Source organism: Lissotriton helveticus, chromosome 2_1 (genome assembly GCF_964261635.1).
Source record: "Lissotriton helveticus chromosome 2_1, aLisHel1.1, whole genome shotgun sequence".
Lineage (NCBI taxonomy): Eukaryota > Metazoa > Chordata > Amphibia > Caudata > Salamandridae > Lissotriton > Lissotriton helveticus.
This window is the reverse complement of record NC_136059.1, coordinates 707063625-707083062: the sequence shown is the minus strand read 5'-3', so window position 1 is coordinate 707083062 and position 19438 is coordinate 707063625. Positions and strand designations below refer to the sequence as shown.

At 45.0% G+C, this 19438-nt stretch overlaps 1 protein-coding gene across 1 annotated transcript in view; it reads left to right on the top strand.

Annotated features, from left to right (window-relative positions):
- The window catches only part of LIX1 (limb and CNS expressed 1), an 888093-nt gene that overhangs the window by 324813 nt on the left and 543842 nt on the right, over positions 1-19438 (top strand). The window lies entirely within an intron of this gene.

Below are 19438 nucleotides of genomic sequence, written 5' to 3'. Positions count from 1 at the left end.
TGAAATGAAGATGTTTGGCGTGTCGCTAACCACATTCCCTGCTGTTCTGAAATGACGTGCACTTGAGATGGGGAGAAAGCTGTGGAAAAATGCCACCATTGGCTTCTTTTCCGCATAATCTACTGACTCACAGTGGGATACAAAGCATTGGAGAGTTCGAAAAAGAGAAATAGACTTCAAACAAGTGTTTATTAAACAAGCACAGCATGGAAGAGAGACGGCCTGCAGAAGCACTTGTAAGGGGTGATTGATGGGAAGTGCAAAAAGACGACCTTCCTAGTGAAGTAGCCGCTGGAAGGACACTGGCAAGTAGTCAGGGGCCAGTGTCCGGAAACTGTATTTGGTCCAAGCTCCACGCAATGGCTTGGACGGCAGAAGCAGAGCAGGAAGAACAGAAAGTGAAAGCAGACAACGTGCTCCCCAATGAGAAGCAAGTAAAGTAGAGCGAAGCAGGGAATCCATCAATGGTAAGTAGAGGTTAGTAAAGGGCGAGTTATAAGTCCCTTTTAAAAAATGTTTCAAAAATATAAAAGACTTTGCAAGCGCTGTGCAGGTAAAACCTAAAAATAAGTGCTGCTGGCCACCACCTGCAATCACCAGCTCAAATTGCTTCAGTCCCATCCTCCTTATTAGTTACTGAATGTCTGGCCCTCCTCCCTTCAGGGCATGGTACACTATCGCTAAGTAAGTGAACTCCAGCAATATCTCTACTAGTGCTTGAGGTGGGCTGCAAGAGTAGGTTTGCTGGGGGCTTACTTGTAAGAATGAAGCAAAGCTGGGAGAGCCAAAGTCAAGGCCCAAACTGTAATCAGGACTCCCATTTCCAGTGCTTAATTTGTGCTGGTGGTTGCAGGTGGTGCTCACCAGCACTCATTTGTACGGACTGGGACAGAAGTGGACGAGAGAGAAAGGCAGGAAAGGGGTAAAGAAGGAGGGAGAGAGACTGGAAAAGAGGGAAAAAGGAAGAATGTAAATGTAAATGTAAATGTACATGGATTTGTATAGCGCAAATCACCACTGGTTTCTAAGCGCTTGCTTAGGGAACCCGTCCTGGTATTCCCCTGTGAGATACCCCAGAAAGGTATCCGCAAGGTGAAAGCCAGGCATCCCGCCGCGAGGGGCCGTTGTGGAGATTAAGCAATCTATTGCCCAGAGTCGCAGAGTGTGAACCCATGAATCGATTAGGCACCGGAGCGAGAATTGTCGAGTCCATGGACATTTTAGGACTCAAGACCCCGCCGAGCCAGGAATTGAACCCTGGTCCCGGGCTGACCTCTGCTTCCAGGTCTGCCTCCTCTAACCAGTGAGCCACACTTCTCCACACCAGTGAGCCACACTTCTCCACAGCAGGGGTGAAAAGAACCTGAAAATGTGAGATAAAGGGGAAGGGATTGTGTGGTGGTAAATGAATCCAATGTCAATCCCACATTCATCAGTGGTGGCAATAAGATAAAACTTTGAGTCCCTGCACTTATTTTTTTCAGATTGGTTACTGGGTAAGATGGAGGCATCTGGTCATCCTACACAGGATCCAGAGAGCGGGGGGAGCTTCCCAGGTCTGTATTATACGTTTGCACAGCTGCAGCAGCCTTTAGGAACTTTAAGCTCTGTTGCTGAAGTCTGGAGAGATGGAGCCTGCAGGATCAGCAACAGAGTAAGCGCTGCAGGAATTTGGAGACAGTGAATTAGGGTACAGAACATTAACAGCAATGCTGCCTCTTTGGGTGTTGTTATACGATGCTGAATTTTGTGTTGGCCTTGCAGAGCCCAGATGACACCCCCAACGCATGGGCTTCTGATCAGGCGTCTGTATTCATCCAGTTATGTCACACTTGTTGACAGCACAGAAATGGAGGGCGTGTTGCTACGTATTTTGCTTCTCTGCCCATCACTTGTTTAGAATTGAGATTGTAGACGATCATGGCAATGATAAAGGGGGCTGGGGAGCATGGGCTGAGTGGGGTGCACGTGCCGGCTGGAGCATCCCCACCTGCTAGCCTGTCCACTCTGGGCGAGACAGAAAGAGAGGCACCTATTGGCGTATTCACACTGAAGTCCATCTCCACCATCCCGTTCAGCCCAGCACTGGCATCAGAGTGCCCAGTGGGTGTCTCGGGCAGCAGGATGTGGACACCGGCACCTCTGCACCCTACAGGCGGCGGCATCGAAAGGTCCAGTTCAGACATTGTTACTAGTTCAGCTTAGCTGGGAGACAGAGTATTGAGCCTCGGTGTAATATTCTGTTACCAGTACAGGCAGCTTTAAAGTGCCATGTGTGTCCTACCTCTGCAGTTCGAGGCCTACCTTGCTCCACCTCGGCCGTGCGCCAGCAGCTGCCTTTTATTACCCGTGGAAGGCTTGGGCAAGGCGCAGGCATAGTGAAGAATGGCTGAAAGCGAGGGCAGCTCAAAGAGGACTTGGGAAAAATACAGCTGCCCAGCTGCTTGCATTTAGGATTTTCAAAATTATCTGTACCACCACTGCCCACATGAAGGAACGTTATTGTACGGGCTCTGTAAAAGAGGTGCCACTGCTGAGCAGCAGAAACCATCGCACATATAGGTTTTGTGCCGCTTGCTATTTTCTTAAGCGCAAACTATTCAATAATGTGTGCCAGAGCACTATACTACAATAAAGGGAACAGATATTAAATACACAAATTAACCCATAGAATAAAACTAATACCAACTAGACCTATGTTCTTAAATTGTGTGCTGGAGAAGGCAACACAGATTTCTAATAGAAATGCCACAGGCATGCTTTCAACCTTTTTTGGTTGAGCCTGGGCAGCGTATGCGCTGCTCTGTGAGGCATGCTGTATTGAGTTAGGGACTTGAAGTTCCGCCCACTCTCCACCCAAATATTTCATTGGCTTGTGTCATGGTCCACTGTAAACTGTGGCAGTTTATTGGTCAAAAGGCTTAGTAGTCCCTCCTTAGTACCGCATTGTTTAATTTTGTAACCTCCTACGGCGGTACCCCCTTTAAAGTATGTTGTTGCTCCACAGCCTTTAATCACAGCCTCCAGGCATTATTCTCTGCAATAGCTTTGTCATGCCCTCCTCCCAATACTTTTCCCCAAAAATTTATAGCACGCATTTGCAATGCATTAGGTCTCGCATTTGCGAGAGTTTAAGCTATCGGCATTGTAAAGGACAATGCCTTTCATCTATCTGTTTTAAAAACAACACATAAATAAAAAACATTGTCATTTACAATGCCAATAGCTCAGACTCTCATCAATGTGGGACCTATTGCATTGCAAATGCTTCTTCTGAATGCAAAGACGTTTGTTATCCTACAGTTTACAATTCTAAAGGAGAGCCCCCAGATGGGAATTACACCCATGCAAATGATTAATTCAAGTTGGCATTTTAGGAAAATCTGGGATTTTTTAGTCTACAGATATCTCTAACCTGTCAGTCCTTGAGTGCTGCTGGAGATTTCAGTTTCTCAGTCAGAAAGCTGATTACACATGAACTTTATCCATGCAACATTTTTTTAAAGATTTCAGAAGAGGTGATGAATACGCTGCAGACCAAGGATTATGTAATGTTATTACTTCTTGTCTAGCACCAGCCTGTCAGCAGGGTGTATGCTTGCCTTCAAGGGACCAAGCGTAGACTAGAAAAGCCCAGTGATAATGACATTTCCTTAGTCAATCATGACATAATGAATGGATGCACATAAGGATACAAATTATATCTCTTTGCTCCTGATAAAAGTCAGAGTTGTTATAGTCCTCTCTGATTAATTAAAGTTTGATGAAATATCAAAATGACGAATGAACAGTTTGCTTTTTAGTGTTTTTAGGTCAGTTTTCTAGGGTCGCTGTGACTCAAGGCAGGATATATATATATCACACACAATAAATATAATGTCCAAGGAGTGTTAATCTTTTAGAAAAGTACGACTTTTGTTATTCTTAAGATAAGATAGTCAGTGGCTCCAAGTTTTATGGACCCTTCATTGTTTTGAATGGATATCTTCTTACTCCGAAAGCATCTGTGCTTCCCAGACACGCCAGGCAAGCGGCGGTCCCGTTACAAAGGTCCATCTTTTACAACTGCCAGGCACACCGTCGGAGTAGAGAGTTCACACGGTCCCACCAGCACAGTTCAGTGCCTGGTCCTGCTTTTGCTGTTGCTGTGCAGCGGCTTCTGTGGGCCACAGATCGCACTTGCCAGCCAAGCAGTCATCACACAGGTCCAGAGGAAGCTTCCCAGAAAAAGGCGGGAAGATAAGCAGCTGTGCCTGGTTCACGGACTCCTCCAAAACGGGGGGGCTTTTTCAGTGGCAAATACGGGGCTATTTAAAAAATGTGTGTGTTTAGGCAACCCTGAACCAACTGGTGGTGGGCACATACAATTAAAATTGGCTTCTGCTTACCCTTCAATATTTTGGAATTAAAGGGTTCCACCTATCTTACCTTATTACAAAAGTGCATGGATACTTACTACGTTGTTTACAGACTCGGACACTATAAAGAAAGAATTATTCTCAAAACATTTTATTCTCTTATCACGCCACAATTTTTTGTAACAATTGTGTTCAAATAGTGTTAACCGCATGTGTGTGTTAATTGTGCTAATGGAAACTTATGCTTGTATGGGGCGGTGCCCCAACTCATAGGTACAAAAGGGGCAAGAGAAATTATAAACTAGTAATGTCTTATGCTCACTTGGACATTCTTTGTTTCTAAATAGATCAAGCGTTCTTCCTGAATTATGGCTCCTAGCATTTTGATATCTTGTGTTTTACTTGGTTATTCCTTTCGCTTTAAAACTCTCTTCTAATGTTGTTGGTGCATTATTTCCACTTCTTCACTATTTTTTGGGGCTCTTCATTGAACCTGAGACCTAATCTTTCTTCTTTATGGGGTCCATACAGTTTGTTTCGGCTAAGTGTGTATTATCTTCTTTGAGAAGTTAACATAAAGAGCAGGTCCTTATTAATGGTCTGTTACCTTTTGCCCTTTGAGGACGGCTCACTGAATTCCACTTCTGGATTTAAGGAGTTTGCCATTGGAACACGGGTGTCTTTGGGCAGTGGGCTTGCTCAGAAAAAATCTCAAAATCTGAGCTGTGGGAACACTTCAATCGAGCTCATTCTTCAAGCCCAGCTTGCTAGTTTCTGTTGTTGGCATACATATGGACATCAACTAATACCCGAGGACATCTTTCCGCCTGAGACTCTGTCTCCATTGATTGTTGCACCATCAAGAGAGAACACATTTACAAGGATGATCTGTTACGTTATGCAGGTTTGTAGAGGGCACTATCACCCCATAGTGTATCCTGGCACCGAGTAGATGTGAGTCTAGCCAAGCCTAAGGCCTAGTGGGACTACTTGAAAAGCCAGGTCTTCTGCTTCTTGCAGAATTCAAGAGTGATGAGGGAGCTCTTGTGTGTAGGAGCAGGTCATTCCACACTTTAGGAGCCATGTAGGAGAATGCTGGTCCACCGCATCGGGTTTCCCACATGGGGGGATGTGGGCAAGTAGGAGTACGGACAAGCAGAGGTTTCTGAAAGGTCTGTGAAAGCAGATGAGATTTTGAGGTATGCAGAGTCATTGTTATATAGTGCCTTGAAAGTGTAGGTGAGAAGTTTGATTTGTGCTAGTTTTGTATGGGGAGCCAGTGGAGCTCCTTCAGGTGTGGTGTGATGCGAGTACAGCATCGAACGTTAATAGTAATTCTGACTGCCAAGTTCTGAATGGTCTGCATCCTTCTGGTTAGTATTTTGGGCACAGAGGGTGTTTCCTCAGTTCAGTTTGCTTGTGACCAGGGTGTGCATGATGGTTTTTCCGGTGCTCATTAGGATCCATTTCAAAATCTCCCTCAGCATCTTCAGGGTGAAGAAGCATGAGGCGGAGACGGTGTTGACTTGGGTGGTCATGTCGAGTTTGCTGCTAATGACAATGCTGAGGTTGTTGGCAAGAGTGGTGGGGGTGGGTGTCAGTCCTAACTCTGTTGGCCACCAGGTGTAGTCCCATGATGAAGTGCTCTTCTGGAAAATCACAGTTTCGGCCTTGTCTGTGTTCAGCTTCAGACAGTTGGTCTTTATCCAGTTGGTGATTTCAGTCAAACAGGCATTGAATTTGATACGGCTAATGGGTCCATAGTCCATGAGGGAAAGAATGAGTTGTGTTTGATAAGCAATGGGGAGGATATTGACGTTGTGAGAGCAGATTATGCTGGCTAGGGGGATCATGTTTTGATTGAAGAAGGTAGGTACCCGGGAGAATTTGTGCAGAACTCCGCAAACAAGATCGCAGGCTTGACTGACTGTGTCTTTCCAGTCCAGAAGGAGCAGATTAAAGTGTGTGTCCTTGGAGGGAGACAGTGGCAAATGCTGCATAGAGCTCCAGGAGTATGAGAGCCGCTGTGTCTCCTCTGGCCAGAGTCATGCGTATGTCATTATGTTTTTATATTATAAATATTTTCTATGCATAACTTTTATATATATATATGGGGGTACACCTATGCATGAGTAGTAGGAATTTATTAGTCATTTTTTGACTAATGTATATTAAACAAAAGATGAAGAATGAAACTTGTAAAAATAACATTTTATAGGAATGTACACATTTGAAAGAATATTAACATAAATTCCAACTAAGCCAAGTTGTCAACTATCTGTTTTACTCTAGTTACAATTTTGTTTTCTTGTGTTTCCATAAGTCTCTGTGGTTTTTATTTTGGGTTATCTGGACAAATCCTCTCCATTAAGTTTGAATATTATCATTACAATAAGTGGAGATCGTAAAACGACACTGTACTCCTTCACCTCTCTCAGGGGCAGGGACAGTTTTTCAAGGAGTAATATCTAATCATGAGAGGGGGTTCATCTGTCCGATGTGAACACGTAAGGTGTGGGAAAGAGTATTGGAGCTCTATTTAGGACCTCCTCATCCCCAAATGTGAAAGCCAGATTCTCAAATGAACAATCTTACTCTTTGTTAATTCTCAATTCAAAGGGGTGTCCTTGATGTCAACTATGTTATCGTGCTGCTTGGGACACCTTTCATTTTTCATACTGTCTGCCATGCCCTAGTATGCTTGTACCATAAGAAACACCAACGCCTTTCAGGCTCTTTTAATTGCGCTCTTAATGAGGGGTACAGAGGTTGAAATAGGCAAGCTTCTTTTCAAGTGTTTGGACCTATGGCAAACGAAGCCCTGTTGTCACAATTTCTTTTTCCCCTTAAGTGAACATGCCTGAGAAGCACGAAGAAACGTTAATAATACTCTAATGCTGAATTTTCTGACTCAGGAGAGCAATCTCTGTCGTCTTGAGGCCTTCATAGGAGACCTGTCAGTTGCACATGGTGGACAGGGAAGGATTTATATATTCATAAATAATAATCACAATGGAAACCATAAATGCTTAAGGGTAGTCATTCCACAGCAGTGTGGTGGGTCTTCTATTAGGGATCTAGCATCAACTGAGAAGATTCTCGTTTCAATTGAAGGAAATTGCACATGAGAACAACCCACACAGGAGTCACTTCAGTGAAAGTGGTCCCATGGGTGTATAGATGTTGTTGCTCTAATACTGCTGAGCCTCCTGAGAGCATGAGCAAAGTGAGCAGCCAGCAAGAGTCTAAGCAAATCTGCCCTTATAGCAAGTCACACAGCAAACTGCAGGAGTCTGGGGGTCTGAGCTCTTGGAGGATTGGTAAATTAAAGAAACAAAGAGGATGATGGGAGGAAAGGTGCAGCCTAGAGGCTGCTAGGCGGGCACCAGGGCATGTACCTATGGATGGATGAAAGGGCTAACTCAATGAAATATGTAATACGTATGCCGAATAGATCAAAATGCAGATTTACAAAAAAAAGCGCTGGATAAAAGGCACAGATGTACACTAAAAGTACTTGGAAAAAGGCTAGCACAACTATAATGTTTTTTATGATGTAACCTTTGTTGTGGTCTGCTGTAACATTAAGGAAGCAGCACCAAATAAATGTACAGAAATGTAGTACATGTTCCAGAATTTTCAGATGAGTGATTGTCTAGTGATCAGTGGTATCCCTTATGAGTTAGGAGGTGAGAGAAATCAAGATCCAGCACCAGCATTAGACACAGTGTGTGGTCTTTTCCATGGGATATTCACACTGATTCAGTAACTCAAGTGTAAGTAATTCCAGGCAGACATTCAGGTATATGTTCAGAGGGGCACCTAATACAACATGCAGGTTTGTAAAATAAATCCACTTGCATGGCAGAACTAAAGAAGGCAGAGGTGGTATATAGTCTGATGTTGGCACAAGGAGCATTGTAGCCTTACAGTTGTGTATATATATATATATATATATATATATGTAGCCAAAATATCTTGCTAATATGTTTTCCAGCACACAAAGTCAGCCTTGCATGACATCATAAAATAAAGATCATAGAATACACATTTCCAATCAATAAATCTTTTACAGTAGGCTAAAGTTAAAAACCATAAAGTTGGGGTCGCCACTATTTTGAAAAACGTTACATTTTGTTTTTTGAGCGAAGGATGCTTTTTAGAGCCTGAATAGAGATATATTTGAGAATGTACTACATAGGGAGTACTGTTGATGCCTTCTAACACCAAGAAAACCTCATTCTTTACTAAATTCCAAATATAATTAGGTAATATCTGAAAAGTGAATACAACTAAGCATTTTAGAATAACTGTTGGACTAAGAGATCTCAGCACCTAGAGATTCCCCAGGGATTTTTAACTTTCCAGTGAGGTGCAGAGAAAGTGTAGACTTAGAGGGCTTTGTACGTCAGGCCAACAATCTGTAACCCAATTGGCTTTTAAATGAATCCAGTTGAAGTGCTGCAGAAAAGGGATGGTGTGATCATGTGTTCTGGAACTTGTGATCAGATAGACTGTTCTGTAACTTGGATGTAGGACATAGTATGAGTAGGTACTAATACATTCCTAGGGTTGAACATGTGGCTTTATCTATTTGATTGAAATGAAGCTACATCTGAATGGGAAAAGCCAAGAGATGCAGCCAGTGAATAGAATTGAAACCTGTTGATTTCACTATATAGATTCTACACCTGTGGTTTGATTAGTAGGTGGGATAATTTAGGCGACCTTAGGAGGGATTGAACCAGTTGGGTGCTTAATTTTAGAGAATGGAGAGCCATCAAGATTTTGATCAGAACTAGACAAAACAATAGTTATTCGACGTTAGGGAAAGATTACACTTTTGATTATTGCCTGTAAATAGTACATTTCCATGCTTACATTCTCAGTTGGTATACTATAACAGTCTATGTAGAGATGGTCTGTCTCTCTGAAGTCGGCAATATTTAACTCGGGCCTCTTTTAAACTTTAACCAGTGGATTTATGGTTGTCCTTTTGTAGAACGCTCGGAGATCAGCCACCCGCGATGTCCATGAGGCACATCTAGCACCTCACTAAAGTAAGTCATTGCTCCTTTCAGGGGCACAATGGGAGGGTATAAAAACATCCTCATCCTCTCGTTCCTTCTATCCTGGTCCTGAAGAAAACAGATAATTATAACAGGTTGAAACATGTCGACCATATTCTTTTAACCACTTTCAGATACTATATGGCCAATAGCACCATGAGTAGTATCACACTTGCTTTTAATTAGGTGACACGGACTCCAGAATAAATAGTTCAAAAGGAGTATCTGGTGTTTACCATTTTAATTCACTTCACTAACAATTTCACTTTTCACCCCCACTACACAAAAACAACCGGCTCCGCTGCAGTTGCAGGCGTCGCAGCACACCTAAGTGGCATTCGGTCACTTAGGTGGGCCCCGATGATGAAGCATGTCACCGACCAGGTCGGTGAGTGAGGGGTTTCTTAAAAAAGAAATGTTTTCTTTTTTCTACCACTTATTCATCTCTTATCTGTTCTAGAACTATCAATATTTCATGTCCTGGGGACTACTCCTATCATTGTTTTTGCTATATTAACCTAGGGGTTCAAGGAGTAGGTACCTAAAAATACCCTTACTCTCTCTTTGGTACTAATATACCATAACAGTCTCCACAGACAGAATAAAAAAAAATAGATGAGATAAATCTCTGAGGAATCAGTAACTGGTCAGAAGTTGAGGCAATCCTGGTAGCTACTGATTGTTGGACTTTGATGACGATGATCTGGCAATGGTGATGGAGTGTGACCGCTTTGATTGTTTTCCACAAATAACGAAGTGATAGATGGAATGCTTCAATTAATCTCAATCATCACTGGTGTTCAATCGTCTTCTTCAGAGCCCGTTGTTTTTCACCCACCCTGTTGCACCCTTGGAGCACCATAGGAAACGTGGAAACACTGGCTCCAATGCTAGTCCACCAGTCTACACTGAATAAGAGCTGCTGTCTGAGAAGTGGATAGTATCAAGCCTGCAAATTCATATGAGGGGAAACTTGAGATGCAGAGAAAATGATAAAAAAAAACTGGAGTGGAATGACTTGTTTTGCTGATGTACAGGATGGTACACATCTCTCTCATTCTCTGGGGTATTAAATAGTCCACACTCATCACTGGTATATAACTAGACTCACCATAATGACAACATTCTATTATTAGATCTAGAAAATATGAGTGCACACATATAGCACATAATGTTTAATGACCCCTGAAAGTACCCGAAGACCTTCCCTGAGCTTGGGAGCACCAAGAAACACTGAGGAATGGCAGTAGCGATGAGGCACAATCAGGAGAACTTAGCCAAGGTTGCAGCAGATTCCTTCAATGAAGTACAAAGCGAGAGAAGAAGGAAAGGTGAGGGGAATCACATGCACAAAAAATGGTGCTAGGAATGCCAAATACAGTGAGCAAATGGAACATACAGAAAGCATACAATCAAGCAATTGCAAGGCAACTTGTTCCTGTTACTTGGCTTCTGAAATTGTCCTGGATATTGTCTGTTTGCGGATTTGATTACATGGCTGTTTCTCCAAGCACTGAAAGACCCAACTCCTGTATCTCAGCCCCAGTTGCCTTTGTCTGATTTTCCACATCACCACGTCTCTGGCCTCTGTCACTTTTTGCTGGTGCTTATGGCTCTTCTATCTGGTCTGCCTGAATCTCGAGTGCTCTTCCGATGAGTCATGACACTATTCTACTCTAGACAGAGACTAGTGTTCTGCAAATCAATACTAGCTCATTTAAAATGTCATAATTTGTAAAAACCAGCAATAACATCATAAAACCAGTACGGGTAGCAATAACAGGTGAAGCTTATGTAACATTATGCCAATGGGGAATCGCATGCTGTCGGCGCCTCGCTGAGTTTTTTAACAGCACGCTCCATGAATTTAACTAGGGCACAGTTTAATTTAGTGTTCCTAGGATCAAAGCAGGCCAGGACTGCTGTTCTACAGCTTCTGATCATTTTTATGTTCCAAAGAGGCTTGAGCAGGCCCCGTCTCTCGGTCAGCAGTTTTGGGCACAAGCAGACAATGTGGGTAATGTCTTCTTTATGGTTCCCACACAGTCGGCATAGGTCACGTCCGAACTCTCTTTTCCATTTTGGCCAATGAGTCAGCAAGTTGATAACTCCCAGTCTCAACTTTAAGAAACTTAATGTGGTTCGTACACTAAAAGATATGGTAAGGTACGGCTGTGGGATTAGCAGGGCATAGGATTGAAGGGTCATCCACCCATGACTGCTTTTTGCTAGTGTAGCTTTATCTTTATCTTCCAAAGTTGATAAATGTTTGGTACTAATTTTCGCTAGCCTTTTGAATTCCGTTTGACTAGCGTGCAAGTTCCAGAGGTCATTTAGGCATAGGGTTGTTAGACCTTTTGACCAGTAGTCGTGTCCTGCTCGCCATGAGTTATTGTCAATACTGGCCCACAGGTGGTGCCCTAGACTTCCCTCCTTTGATAGCCTCGATTTGTGACAGCACACTAGAAAGTACATCGCTCTAGCCAGTGATTGCTTGCAGATGCCTAGTTCCAACCTAATTTGTGCCGGTGATATATGGGTTGGTAATTTAAACACTGATCTATAGATCTTAGAAATGATTGTGTCCAGTTGGCAACTGTCCAATCCTTTTAGAGCTTCACTACTGTAGGTTAGGGTGGGAATAATTTTTGCCTGAGCGGCCTGTAGTGTAGGTGTAGGTGCAAGAGTTGGGCCTTGCATCTTCTTTTGAATTAATCCAATTGCAAACGCAAGTGCCGCACCCTTCCTTTTTTGTTCAAGATGGGATTTGTATTTTTCATTATTGTTAAAAGTGACTCCGAGGTACCTCTGGCAGTTTGATTCGGCGATGGTTTCATTATTCAAGGTCCAGCACTGTTTCTTGGCTTTCCTTGGATGAATTGCTAGGATTTTCGTCTTCCTGTTGTTAATTTGAAGTTCGTTATTGTTCGAATATTCCAAGATAGCATCCAGGAGCCTTTGCATTCCGATCTTTGTTTTAGTTAGCAGGATCACGTCATCGGCATAAAGTAGATTTGTCAACAAAAGACCAGATAGTTTGGGAGCATGGGAATTGACCTTATTGAGGACTTCGGGCAGGTCGGCTAGAAATAGATTAAAAAGTGTCGGGGCCAAGATGCAGCCCTGTTTGAGGCCTCTTTTTGTCAGAATAGGGCGAGATAGTCTTGAGCCATCCCCGATCTTAATCTTGACCCATGTGTCCTGGTGTAAAAGTTGTATAGCTCTTAGGAGGTCCGCTGGAATGTTAAGTCTAGCCAACTTCTGCCAAAGTTTACTTCTGTTAACGTTATCGAAGGCCGCTTGAAAGTCAATGAATCCCATATAAAGTGGACAAGAATGGAACTTCACTTGGTCAATCACGCAAGAGAGGGTCATAAGATTGACGGAGGTCCCAGTGTTTTTTCTGAAGCCTGTTTGGTTCGGAGGAATTATCGAGTTGTCATCCGCCCATGCCCTAAGTGCGTTAAGCAACACTCCCGCAAAATACTTTGCTTCATTGTCAATGAGTGCGATGAGGCGATAGTTCCCTGGGGATTTTTTATCCCCTCCTTTGAAGATCGGTGCGAGGATTGATCCTCGTCAGGAGGGCGGTATGATGTTATTTTGCAGGCTTGAAGTGAAAAGGGTGCTTAGGTTCGCAGCCCAAAAGGTTGCGTCTTCCTTGAATAAAGCTTGAGGAAATCCGCCTGGGCCAGGAGCACCATCCTTCCGTCCCTTTTTTATAATTTTTTCTATTTCGTCCTTCTGGACTGTTATGGAATTAGCCCTGCTTTTAGTCGATACTTGCTCTTTTGTTAGTGACGTTTTGTGATCTGCATAGGTGTTAAAACCTGAGTCGGGTCGTGGACAATCGATATTTGCCCGGCGGTATTGCCTCTGTGACCCTCTAGTTATTTAATCAATGAAGAGGCAGGCGCTGGAGACTGGAAAGCAGGAAACAAGGTTTTTATTTTCTCCGGAGGAGAACACAACGAAACGGACAGAAGGTATCGTTCTGAGGTGCTCTAGATACATTTCTGAGGCCTGGCCTCTTATACACTGTTTTATGACTTTATTGTAGATTACACATTCATGTTAAAGCTTTGATGTATGGAAAAGACATTCCCGGAACTCCCCTTTGAGCCCGTTCCCACACACATTTACAGTTGAAGTCCCCACCCTAGTCACAACAGGTGATGAGTATCACGCAGCTGGATATTCCGCCGATTCACGGAATGTGGGGGGTTTGATCGGATCTCATGGAGTGGGGGCTTTGATCAACCCGGGGATCCTTTGATGGGGGAAGCTTTCTATTGTACGGGGAGGGGCAAGGAATGGTATCGGCAGAGCTGGGTGTCGGCCTGGGAACGGGGAAGACAAAACGGGCACACGGGGAAAAAGGGGGTTTGCATCTAAGGGCCGGAGATCATGAAAGGGAAGCAGGGAGGTGTCGCGCTGGGAACAGGATGAGGGCCTGGGGCAGAGCAGCGCCGAAGAGGGGTTTATGACTCAAGGCAGGTGCAAGCAGGGGGTGGTCTTAGTGAAGGCGAAGGGCTATGTCAGGGGCCAGCGGCATGCAAATGGGTTCGTTCTGCTCGGGGCATCTTAAAAAATGGCGGGCGCGCACGACAAAAGTGTGGCATCAGGGGAAGAGGCAAGATGGCGCAGATAATGTTCACCAAAACGTACTAATTTTCAACAGTCCTCCCTTTAACATATTCAAGACATCTTGCTGGTTCATTTTCTACTCGGTTCTATTGTGGTGGGCATGAGAAAGAAAACGGTAGGAACCCTAGAGGAAAAGAGTTGTAAACAATACATTTTAACATTTCTAGTTTTTAGGAGGTGGGCCTATTTGATAAACTTTGATCAATTTGTTTAGCAGGAAAGTCATAGGAATGCAATACAAAAACGATTCTGTAGCGAGAGCAGCAAGCATATTTCATACTGGCAGGTTATTACATATATATCAGGTTCGGATTGGAGCATGATCAATACAATGGCGGCTGGGAGAGAAATGAGGTCTAGCAGAAACGGCGATTGGGGATGTCAAATGTTCGAAGTTTAACGAGTTCTCATCATTCTTTGTTGCCTTTCGTTGGCGCTGTTGAGCACCGGCGGTGGAGCTACAAGTCCAGCTCTGTTCTAAGTTCTGCGTTGCAGGGCACGACCCTTTCCTCGCGTTTCTGGTCGGAAAGGTCCTTATCACCCTGTGTCCTTTGAGGTGATTGTCAGAAAGTTCAGATGGAAGAAGAGCGTACAAAACAGTCCATAGGGTAGGTCAGAGGAAAAGGGGGATGGAGCAAGGCCAAATTAGGAACAAACTAGGGAAACGAGAGACTTCAAATAGGCGGGCGTGTGACCGAATTCAGAGAGCGGGGACTTGTCGACCAACACTGGACATCGAGCAGGGGCATCAGGTCGACCCTTTCTTCTCATGTTGTCGAAAACAGTGCCTCGTCCTGCAGCTCTTTTCTGTCGTGGTCTCGCCTTGGCTAATGTCGCAGGTGTTCCTTAGTCTGCAGTCAGGCCTCGTGCTCCCACATCCGGTCCTTCTCTCCTCCAACAGCAGTACCCTTAAACAAGTTTGAAAAGACAGTCTTTAGAGAATTTGCAGATGAAGATAATCAAAAAGTCTATTTCTCTCCCAGCTCCAGGCAAAGAATGAAAATGCCCGTTATATTAGTGTTCACAACTGGCATATGAATGACCGGTGACGGGCCTGTTGGATTTACTATGATTTTCCTTTACAATTATTTATTACAGTCACGACAGTTCATCTGATGGTGACCCACCTTCGTGAGACGAACCTGGCAAAGATATGCCGTTCTCTAGAGTTTTACATTTACAAAGGGTACTGTGAGTCGTCAACATGGTACTACACAGGTATTTTGCTGAGAGACGAACATGGCTACCTGGTTTTCAACTACTACGGGGTTCATTTCGATGATTTCTTTACCTTGGACTAGTCTGTTAACCTTGTAAAACATCATTCTGGATCCTACGTAACCCTTTACAGCCCGATTACTTAATTAGGAAGGACAGGGGTTTTATGGGAAACAACCAGGGACATAGGAAACTTGTGGTAAGGGCATAAATCGACCCATCTCTCACAACCGGAAATGAGGGGTAGTTTCATAATTCCAGTTTTTGGGCGGCTGATACAGGGGAGGTAACAGGGGTGATCATTTTTCCGGTTTGGGTATTGCGACAATTCGGGGAGGGGAGGGTCGCGTATTCTGAGGTCCTTGTTTTATACCATAGGAGCCGCTGACATGTGGTTCCCTTATTTCGGGTCAGATTAGGGAACCTCTGTCGTCTTACCTGTCCTTTCCCCTTACGGCCCAACCTCGGTTCATTGACTTCTAGCGGAAAAGGAGAGGTAATGACGCGGCCTCAGGGTGATTGTATTAAAGACACGTTTTTGTGCAAATACTGACGGTATTTGAAGCCAATTAGGTGGTGTGCTAGGGGTGGCAGTCTGCCAATTTCGGGGCTAATCACTCGGAAGAGTGGGAGTGCAAAAATAGAGGGAGAGAGAGAGAGAGAGAGAGAGAGAGAGAGAGAGAGAGAGAGAGAGAGAGAGAGAGAGAGAGAGAGAGAGAGAGAGAGAGAGAGAGAGAGAGAGAGAGAGAGAGTGCAACGGCAGGCTAAATAGTACACGTGCAACAGAGAGGGTGGCAGTGTATTCAAGAAAGGCTATTTAGTGCATTACACAGTAAAGGGCATTCACGGGTCTGCGTTAGAATCTTGTAATCATGCAGTTTGAGCATTAGACAGGGTAGAGGGGACGTGCCTTGAGAAAAAGGAAAGAAGAAAGGAGGTACCATTTTGTCGCACTTCTCGCATTCTCGGTCCTTCGACCAGTTGGGTCGACGCCTCAGTCACACACACACATTCCCTCATAGTTTCGCATCATACGTGACATGGGTTCATTCGTCCGGTCTGGTTTAAGGGTGATCACTTTTTATCAGGTTGTGCTAATTTTCCGGGTTTGTTCGATACGTGAGTAGTTTGCAGGCGTGCGTAGACATCACCTTGCGGCGCTAGTCCGCTTCGTGTATTAGACATGGCAAGGCTTCAGATCTTCGCCACACCTCGGCTGTAATCTCTGATGTAACCTGCAGAGGGAGGAAAAAAGGGGGTGGGGGAGACAGCATTCGCGCATATTCAAACACATGGGTTCATAAGTCCTTTACTTACCTCTTACTCGTCTTTCCTCCTCGGGGCAGGGTCCCCGGGGATATGGTTTCTGGAGTCGAGGGGGGTAGTGTGTCCATATAGGTCGTGTGCGGGGAAACGTAAAAAGGAAACCAGAGGTGCTTAGTGCGAGGTATCTAGTCAAAGGATGTATCTCACTATCGAGATCCTTAAACCTCTTTCAACGCTGTGGCGTTCTAAGGTTCTTCGGTTCTTGGGTCAGCTCCGTTCCCTGATACTTTGGAACGTTGTACTTTATCACATTTACATTATTTCATTTCACCCTCCTTTTACATTCCCTCATTTACACCGTTCGTTTTACCCATCCTTGGAAGTCAAGGTCTTCCTCTACGCGAGAGTTCATGAGTCAGTCGCGTACTTTGAAGGCGGAGTGTCGTGTTGTCGATCCGATCCGTCCTCCAGGGCTGGGCAACCATCTTCTTTTAACCTTAAAGAGAGAGCAGAGTAGGGTGCACAGAAAAGAACTTTCCCACCGATCCCACATTTTTTAAAAATAAAGCATGCAATACCCGTCCATAGTTTCAAAAACTTTATTTTGCAAAATCATTTCAGCATGAGGATTATGAGGGTGCGGTCGTATTTGGCCGGTCGTGGCAATGGCTAAAGTGCGTACAGTGGGGGGTGTCGTTTGCAGCAATAAAAACATCGGAAAGTTTTACTCATTCATTTGTAAGAGACTAAAACGTCTATTAATTGGCTGGGGGTTCGGGGGCATTTATTTTCATAATTTAGAAGCATAATCATAATAGTGGTAATCAGATTTCCTATATGCATACCGTACGTGTGCGTCGTAAATGAGGTTTACATCAGTTATAAAAATATAATACATTGTACATTTGTAATCAACATTTGTAACGGGGATCCTTTCATACTGTTCGTCGAGTGAGTTCTCCTTGTCTTTTCTAGCCAAGTGTACAAAGGATCATATAAAATCTCAGAACATCAAGTTTATATTAGTGCGAAGGAACACCACGAGGTGTTCGTAAGTTCCGATTGATACCAGCGCCATTTTGGGCGGGGCCGGCTCAGTCCGGAAGCAGCATCAGGGGGAAATGTTTCCCATTACTGGCAGTTTGGACCAGAGTCCTTTTCGGCAGTTCTAGAATTCATGCTAACAGAAGGAGTGGCAATGTCATGTTTGTTTCGTTGGCGACCAAGGCAGCCGTCCCTTACCGGAAGCCTGCAAAGGCCGAAGGTTCCGCCGGGGACCTTTGTAGGATCTTCAAGGCTGCGGAGATGCTGTCGGAGATGGGGACTCGTGCTCCAGGGGGCAAATGTTCGAGTTATATTGCTGGTCAAAGTTACTCTAGTGGCCGGGGCCCGCCTTCCAGCGGACCCAGACGCCATTTTGAGGCCCTACAGGGGCCACTCTCGTCGAGTTTGCAAGAGTGGGAGAGATCCTTCGGAGTGAAAGGAAGAGGTCCCTGTTGTGTGAAAGCGGGACGTTCAGCTGGGGTGCAGCTGTGATGCCCCCACCTGGGGGGGGGCGAGGGAGACTCGTTCGCATCGTCTCCTTCTCCCGGTGCACTCCATGCCGCTCCTTTTCATCGCCCCGCATGAAGGTCTCTCCACATCCGGTGTTTCCCAAGTCCTGTGCTCAGTGCTGTGGGAGTATGGTCACCTGTGGCGCGCATTCGGCGCGGCACGAGTATCAGTGCAGTCATTGCAGGTTCGGTGTTCCGAAAATATGGCCACCATTGCACGTTCGGTGCTGCGCAAGTACTGGGGTGCCACCATGGTGTGTTCGGTGCTGTGGAAGTATTGGCACCATCGCCTGACTGGGGGTGTTCGGCGTCGGGCCGGGGGCTGGGAGACCTCCTATCGGTGGAGGTGGGAGAGGCTCGTCCGCGTCGCCTCTCCCTCCCAGCCCAACTTGGACAAATTGTTGTGGAGGCACGTGCAGGACATCCCGCCGTCCAGAGCTGCTGCGGCTGTTACGGAAGAGAAAAGGAAGAGGTGCCTCGTTCTTCTCTGGACATGTGGCGGGACTACTTAAGTCTATCCAGGCCCGTTGCGGCTGGCTGAGGAGACATGTGGCGGGACTACCTACAACTGCCCCGGCTGCTGGCTCCTGCCTCTCCTCCGGCTCCCCCATACGTTAAGATTTCCTGACCAAGAGTTGGCGGCCGGGCCCGCCTTATATGGGTTGCCGTTGGTTGGGCGTAGCCGTAACCCTGCCCTACTTTGGAAGGTTCCAGAATGGGGGGGGGGGGGCGAATGTTCTGTTTGACTTTCATTTTCTACAGTTTACCGTTATCATTCCTTGTTTGTTGTGCTAAATTAAAAGTTCAAGTTCATTAATGGTCTACGGATTTTGTTTTACCATTTCTTTCTTCCCAGGTTGCTTTTATGCTAAGTTTCTGCTAACAGAGGTTGAGTAACACGGAAACACGTGTAGAGGGATGACGCAGATTTGTACATTACATACACACAAACTCAGACGGGGGACAGTACAAGTACGACATACAAAGACCCAAGACGAATATAAAACAGTTATTGGTCATAATTATCTCTTTCCGTCTGTGAATTTGAAACGAGGCTGGGTTCCCGTCTTGACGTTGCCCGACCTAGGAGAACTTGAGCATGCCGCTGAAATTGTCCTGGCGAAATCTGTGCCATCGGGCATAATCAAACGTGGTGGTTCTGTCTGGTCTGTCTATGTAAGTCGGGTTCTTCTTTGTCTCGCGCTTTTTCTTGTACTGCCGGTCTGTCGTTCCTGTCGGCCCTTTGCCTTTACTCACGCTCAGTAGAGTCGGGCATTGGGCTTTCCAGTGTCCGACATACCTACAAAAAGCGCATTGGTCTGGCCCT